This window comes from Dryobates pubescens, chromosome 6 (genome assembly GCF_014839835.1).
Source record: "Dryobates pubescens isolate bDryPub1 chromosome 6, bDryPub1.pri, whole genome shotgun sequence".
NCBI lineage: Eukaryota > Metazoa > Chordata > Aves > Piciformes > Picidae > Dryobates > Dryobates pubescens.
In genome coordinates, this window is record NC_071617.1 from 18,378,851 (window position 1) to 18,385,792 (window position 6,942).

A 6,942-nucleotide genomic window follows, 5' to 3' on the forward strand; every position below is an offset into this window, starting at 1 on the left:
GAAGAGACCAGCCCCCGTCTGTCTACAACATCCCTTCAGGCAGTTGTAGACAGCAATAAGGTCTCCCCTGAGCCTCCTCTTCTCCAGGCTAAGCAACCCCAGCTCCCTTAGCCTCTCCTCATAGGGTTTATGCTCCATAAACCTCTCACCAACTTTGTTGCCTTTCTCTGGACACGTTCCAGCAAGTCAACATCTTTACTAAACTGAGGGGCCTGAACCAAGAACCCATGCTGCAGGCACCTCAGAGTACCAGCCCACAGAGGTGAGGCACCTTGACCCCGGTGTGATTTGAACACACAGCCTTCTGATCTGGAGTCAGACGCGCTACCATTGCGCCACGAGGTCAGAGCTGGCAGCAAATTTTAAATTAGACAGAAATATTGATCAAAATATTAATAACCTTTATTAATATGAAATTGCCAAAATGTATTAAAAGGTTCAATGTATGGTTAGAATATATTTACAATGGTAATGTGCAGTATTTGGGCAACTATAACAATTTCACTATTTTATGCAAACCGGGAGGAATATAACAGAAAGAGAATACCTCAGGAGTGAAAAGGCACTCAACCACAGTGGGGGGTGGTGTGTCTTTTCCAATCTAAATGTTTCTGTGAATCTGTTATTTTGTGGCACTAAGAGAAAGGGGAACAAAAAAGTATGCTGAAAATGTTGAAAGAGAGGAGTAGAAGAGAGAAATTAAAGTATATGAGTAGGTGTGGGAAAAGAGACAGAACAAGCACAGCTGAAGAGTCAGAACAGACTACATATTTATTTTCTTTTAAAAGGTAAGTGATTATGTTTTGAAAAGCTCCTGCTGTTGTTCTTTCCAGCAGTAAATTTTTCATTATTCTGACTCTTTTCCCCCCTTTTCTCTCTCTTTATTAAAGGTTTAGGATGTGACCTTTCAGAACGTGGTTGTTGGATTTTTTTTGGCCCTTGGATGATAGTGGCTTATTATGTACATATTTGCATAATGAGTTAATTAGGCATAATATGTGGTTAAAATTAACTACACTGCACTCTTTTTATAGAAAGTCAGCACAGTTTTATGCCAAAGTGCCTCTTTAGACACCCTCTCAGAGGCCTGTTAGGATTCCCTGCCCACTTTCAGATGTCACTAACTTCTGGTGATTAATTTGTGAGTTTTAACACATTATATATGCAGTTTATACATACAAACACTCCTACTCTGGAATTTTAGTATTATATAACAACTTCATTTTATACTTATTTAAAAAGAGGGAAAGAAAAATCCAAGCCTCCATGGTTATAATGCAGAATTTGATAATGTCATAAAAAATGCATAGAATTTTAAAAAAAAAAAAGGAAAAAAAAATTAAAAAAGAACAAAATCAGCCTCTGTTATTACTGGTGCACTGCACATAAGTCTTCTGTTCAGCTTCTGTAACAATCATGTTTCCTGTCCTGTAAGTGACATTCGAGCTCACAAAGTAATTTCTTATGTCTATGTTCAATCCATGATGCGTATCAACCTGTGGACCAGTGGTGCTCAAGGTGCTCCATCTTGACCCTGTCAGCTCTCCCAAGCATGATTAGGTTGATTGCTGGTATTATGTCATTGGATAAAACAGGATACAATTGATAGTCTAATATTATCTCTGCCCTTTGAAGTTGGTCCTGCTTTGACCAGAAGACTGGACTACAGATCTTTGGAGGCCCCTTCACACCTCAGTTATTTTCTCGTTATTTGTCCTGTGGTGTGACAGTGAGTATTGATGCCCCAGCCATTTCAGCAGCAGTTGATAGGAAGTAAGCAGCAGACCTAGCTTCTCTGAACCAGAACTAGAGTTCAGATCCTTGTTCCTTGTTCCTCTTAAATGTGGTGGTCCTTTTTTTTCCTTTTCCTTTTCCTTTTCCTTTTCCTTTTCCTTTTCCTTTTCCTTTTCCTTTTCCTTTTCCTTTTCCTTTTCCTTTTCCTTTTCCTTTTCCTTTTCCTTTTCTTTTCCTTCTTTTCCTTCTTTTCCTTTTCCTTTTCCTTTTCCTTTCCCTTTTCCTTTCCCTTTTCCTTTTCCTTTTCTTTTCTTCTTTTCTTTTCTTTTCTTTTCTTTTCTTTTCTTTTCTTTTCTTTTCTTTTCTTTTCTTTTCTTTTCTTTTCTTTTCTTTTCTTTTCTTTTCTTTTCTTTTCTTTTCTTTTCTTTTCTTTTCTTTTCTTTTCTTTTCTTTCTTGGAGGACAATCTGGAACACTAGATTTGTCTGCCTTTTCAGATGTGCAAGCTTACTGCATGTTTCTGATCACATTATGCAGACTATTCCAATGGCTCCCTCATGGCGTTATATTTCCAGTGATCTGTGTGCCATGACTTTACATTACATGCACTTGCTATTATACTGTTTGCTCTAGGTGATGTAAGGAGAGCTGTGAGTAAGAGGAAATAAATTTAACTGTGTGTCCCTTCCTCTTCCTGATCATATACCTTGCTGATTGCCTGCCACCCCTTTCTCCTGCAGGCATGTAAATCTCCTTTTGAAAGCACTGGCCACTGCCCAAGACAGGATGCTAAACTAGATGAAGTGACAGACTAATATATTTAAACAAGATCTAGGTAGGAACTGAATCAAACCTCAAATTTAGAAAGCAGCCCTAAAGGCACCCTCACCATTTATTTTAATTTTTTTTTTTTTGCTATTAAAATCCAGAAAATAAAAACTGCTTTTAGTTAATTCTCAGAGTTCAATGTTTTACATAGCAGGGGAAATAAAGTACCAGTAAGTAACCAGTGATGGTATGCATCACAGAGGGATTCAAACACAAGGCCAATCTCTGGCTTCAGAAGCAAAGGTGGGTGAATCATGTAGTTTCAGCACAGTGAAATAATTGGGAAAAGATAAATTGGATTACAATTTTTCTTTGAACAGTATATCCCTATAGTTATTAGCCCAAAATCTAGAACATATGTTTGTCTTCTGAATGAAATCACAGACAAAAGCACAGGCCATTGAACAACACTCCGTAGCTTCATAAAAATGAAGTATTTTACCTTCACTTTTGTATAAATTGCCTTATGCTAACTTTGCATAATTTGTTGTGGACAAATTAAAAGGTTTCAGGTTTTCAAGGTTTACACATGCTACTTAAATTCTGCCTGGTGGTTTTGGGGGTCAGGAGGTTCTTTCTGAAGAATGGCTTGGCTACTCATTGAAGCAAAGACTTTCTACTTTCCTACTTGGGAAAAAGTCCAAAGATGAAAAGGAGGTTTAAAAGGTGTATAAATTGGATAATTCCATCAGAGTACATTGGGCAAGAGTACTCTATGGAGTTTCCATGGAAAGCAAATACACTGCTGGCAGGACCAGGAAACTCTTGGAAAATTTCCAACAGAAGTATTTTTAATGAAAAATATCTATCTGGATTGAGATGGTCATAATTTGTGCAATTATACAGCTTCTAATAAAAACTTCCAGTGCATAAGTTTTCTGAAACAGAGTGTATTTTTTTTTCCTCTTTTTCAAATATATGTGAGGTACCAGCTCTTATCTGGTAGATTCCTACTCTGCCTAATTTCCATCTCAGCTGTGAACTTTGGTCACCAGTTTCATACATGATTAAAATGTCTTCTGCTAGGGCAGTTCCACGTTCCACTTCAAAATGGGGGAAGAAAGAACAACTATAGATCAGTGCTTATATAGTTAGTGATGAATTTGAGTCCTTATTCTCCTGTTTCCTAGCTACTACTATTATTATAGAAACCTAGGAGATTTCTGGTTTATCTCAGATATTTTCAACAGGCAGGAAAAGGATTTTTCTATCCATTAACACTTTAAGAAGTTCCAAAGACATGCTGATTGAACAGGATGGCCCAGTGTCCTTTCCTCAGCCCTCTGTATAAAAGCATAATTACTAAAGAAAGCTCCTCTGTCCCCCCTAGATAAAGAAAGGGAAAGAGAATAATTTGATAGTGTGGGTTTGAGTACACACATGCCTCCCTATAGTTACTTGAAACTGTTCAGAAAATTGTGTTCTTGAGAGAGACAGAGGTGTAATACAGTTACCCATATCACAGGGAGACAACCTACAAGAGACATTCATGAAAGAAAAAACTGCAAGTAAGAAAAGCAGTTTTTCAGAAATCAGCATGGAAACTGAACCTGCTATAATCATCCCAAAAGGGACAGATGTTGGTGTTCCACCCTCAGCTTGTCTGGTCTATTATGTCTCTGAATGCTGAAGCTCACAATGGTTTTTTTTCTCCCTCCAATTTCAGAAGTGTCAGACAGGAGACACCGTGCCAGTGAAAAACCTTATTCCGATCTCTTGTTAGCTAACTGCGGTATTTTGTTCCACGGTTACATGTCTGCACAAGCCATCATTGTGTCAATCATAATTACCACCTATTCAGTGGTTCCCTTCAGGTTTCATCACCTTTGCAGTATTAAGCAGCCAGCTGCAGGAAGCAGTCAGCTGCCCTGGAGCAGCAACCGTCAGGCTCTGGATTTCAGGGTATAATTGCTGCTTGCGCACAAACATCTACCTCCTTCCTGCATAAAACACCACAATCTGCTCCTTTCTTTGGCAGAGATCAGAGCCCCATCAAATACACTTTTTCCTTTAGTATAGACCCTATCTTCTGCAGGGACAACTCAGTGTGGACTGGATGAGGGGCTGAGCATCTACATGTCTGTGCCACCACGTGCCACCGAGTGAAAATGTGGCCTCATATGACTTAGTGGAAAGGGGCTCCACTTTTCCTGTAAATCCTTTTTTATCTCTGTGTAAGATGTGAGCTGTCTCTGGCAGGGAATTCTAACTATAACATTCTAGATGCTCCCCTGATGTGGGGACTTCTAATGAATATAAGTTTGGAGTATCCCACCCTAAACTTGACTCACTCTTCAAAAGCTACACTCTGGTGGTAGGGGAGGTATAGGGGAGGAGTCCTCATCTGGACCAGCCAGGTAGAAAGAAACAGAAATGCAAAACTGGGAGCTAGTTGCAGAGCATTGCTGCCAGACTGGTACATAGTTTCAAGTGCAAATAGCCCTTCCTCTCCTCTCATCCCATTTACTGTGTTTTATGAATTCAGCTTTGGCTGCATGACCCAGATCAGCAGGCTTGCAAACAATCATGTTGCATTTTGTTAACTGCTTATGACTTCTGGACAGTGTGCTGCTGTGATTGTCACGCTCTTTCACTTAACATATGGCACATGGAGACATAAATTGCTCCAGCATGCAGCTTTCCATTATAGGTTTTTGCAGACCAATTGTAGATGCTATTTGAAGCTGCTGAGACTGGCATGGTCCAGTCCTGGAAGCAGTGAAAATCCTCTGCTCTGAGAAATATCTTGCATGCTAGGTTCCTTAGGCTCAAGTGAAAAAGCCAAAGACATGGGGGTAAGTATGTGTGTCATGTTGGAGAGACAAGAGTAATAGTAAAAACTTTTAAGTACTGGGAATAAGAAGTGTTGAGAGGCTGAGCAGCAATGCTATTTCATTTGTATGAGGAATGAAGAGGAATGTAGACATTCAGAAGTTCTGCTCAATTAAGGTCCTCACATTGGGAGGTATCATATTTTTCAGTACAGCATATTTGAGTGGGAAATCTGAGGTCCTCCTTGCATATGAGAATCTGAGCTAACTCCAAGACTAACTCACTACATGAAAACATGTAATTGTTGAATATTAAAACTAATACTCCACAAAAATGATATTTAAATAAGCAAACAGACAGTATATACATAGAATACATAGAATACATACATACATACATAGAATAAACCAGGTTGGAAGAGACCTTCAAGATCATCGCGTCCAACCCATCAACCAATCCAACACCACCTAAACAACTAAACCATGGCACCAAGCACCCCATCAAGTCTTCTCCTGAAAACCTCCAATGATGGCGACTCCACCACCTCCCCAGGCAGCCCATTCCAATGAGCAATCACTCTTTCTGTATAGAATTTTTTCCTAACATCTAGCCTGAACCTCCCCTGGTGCAGCCTGAGACTGTGTCCTCTTGTCCTGGTACTGGCTGCCTGGGAGAAGAGACCAACATCCGTCTGTCTACAACCTCCCTTCAGGTAGTTGTAGAGAGTAATAAGGTCACCCCTGTCACAAAACTCTTCATTGAAATCTAATATTGACATGGTCTGATAAGAAGAATTGGACAATGATCATTGTCCATTTTGGTGAGGAACATACCAGAGATTTGAAGGGAAAACCTGGAGGAGAAACCAATTCTAATTCTTCAGACTCACATATTTTCCAACAGACTTGCGGGATTTGAAAAGATACATGAAATACAGTAACAAAAATATCCAACTTCACCAAACTCTTTAATGAAGAAGAGCGAATCACTGGAGGTTTTCAGGAGAAGATTGATGGGGTGCTTGGTGCCGTGGGTTAGTTGTTTGGGTAGTGTTGGATTGGTTGATGGGTTGGATGCGATGATCTTGAAGGTCTCTTCCAACCTGGTTTATTCTATGAATCTCCAAGCAGACAATCTGAGCAGCTTCACCCACTGCTGTTTTCACTTTACTAGTGTTTCATACTGATGAAGTGCATTGTAGTTCATTATGTGAGTAACATTAGCCACAGATCTACCGAAAGCTAGGTTGTGGGAAATGTCTAAAACTTTCAGACAAGAAACATAGAACTGTTTTGGTTGGAAAAGATCTTTGAGATCACTATCTAACCTCTACCAAGTCTGGTGTTAAACCATGCATCTTCAGCTTCTGAAGTGCTGTGATCTACCAAGATGTATTGTGATATAGAAAGCGGTATGCAAGTAAATGATCACCAATGAAATCACATTCCTTCATTTTCCTTGACCTCTTGACCTACCTTCAGTCCTGAAACTCTCTCCTTTCCTCATTTTCCTTGCTTACTACTGTATGTTTCTCTTGATTTCTTTTTACCGTCCTTTAAAACAAGAGCAGTTTAATTTCCTAATGTGACTGCAAAGAACTGTTCCTACC

General features: G+C 39.5%; 1 non-coding gene across 1 annotated transcript; it reads right to left on the reverse strand.

The window, feature by feature from the left end:
- Positions 1-273: 273 nt before the first annotated feature.
- TRNAW-CCA (transfer RNA tryptophan (anticodon CCA)) lies at positions 274-345 on the reverse strand. Its single transcript has one exon. It is a non-coding gene; the product is annotated as a tRNA-Trp (tRNA).
- Positions 346-6,942: the final 6,597 nt, after the last annotated feature.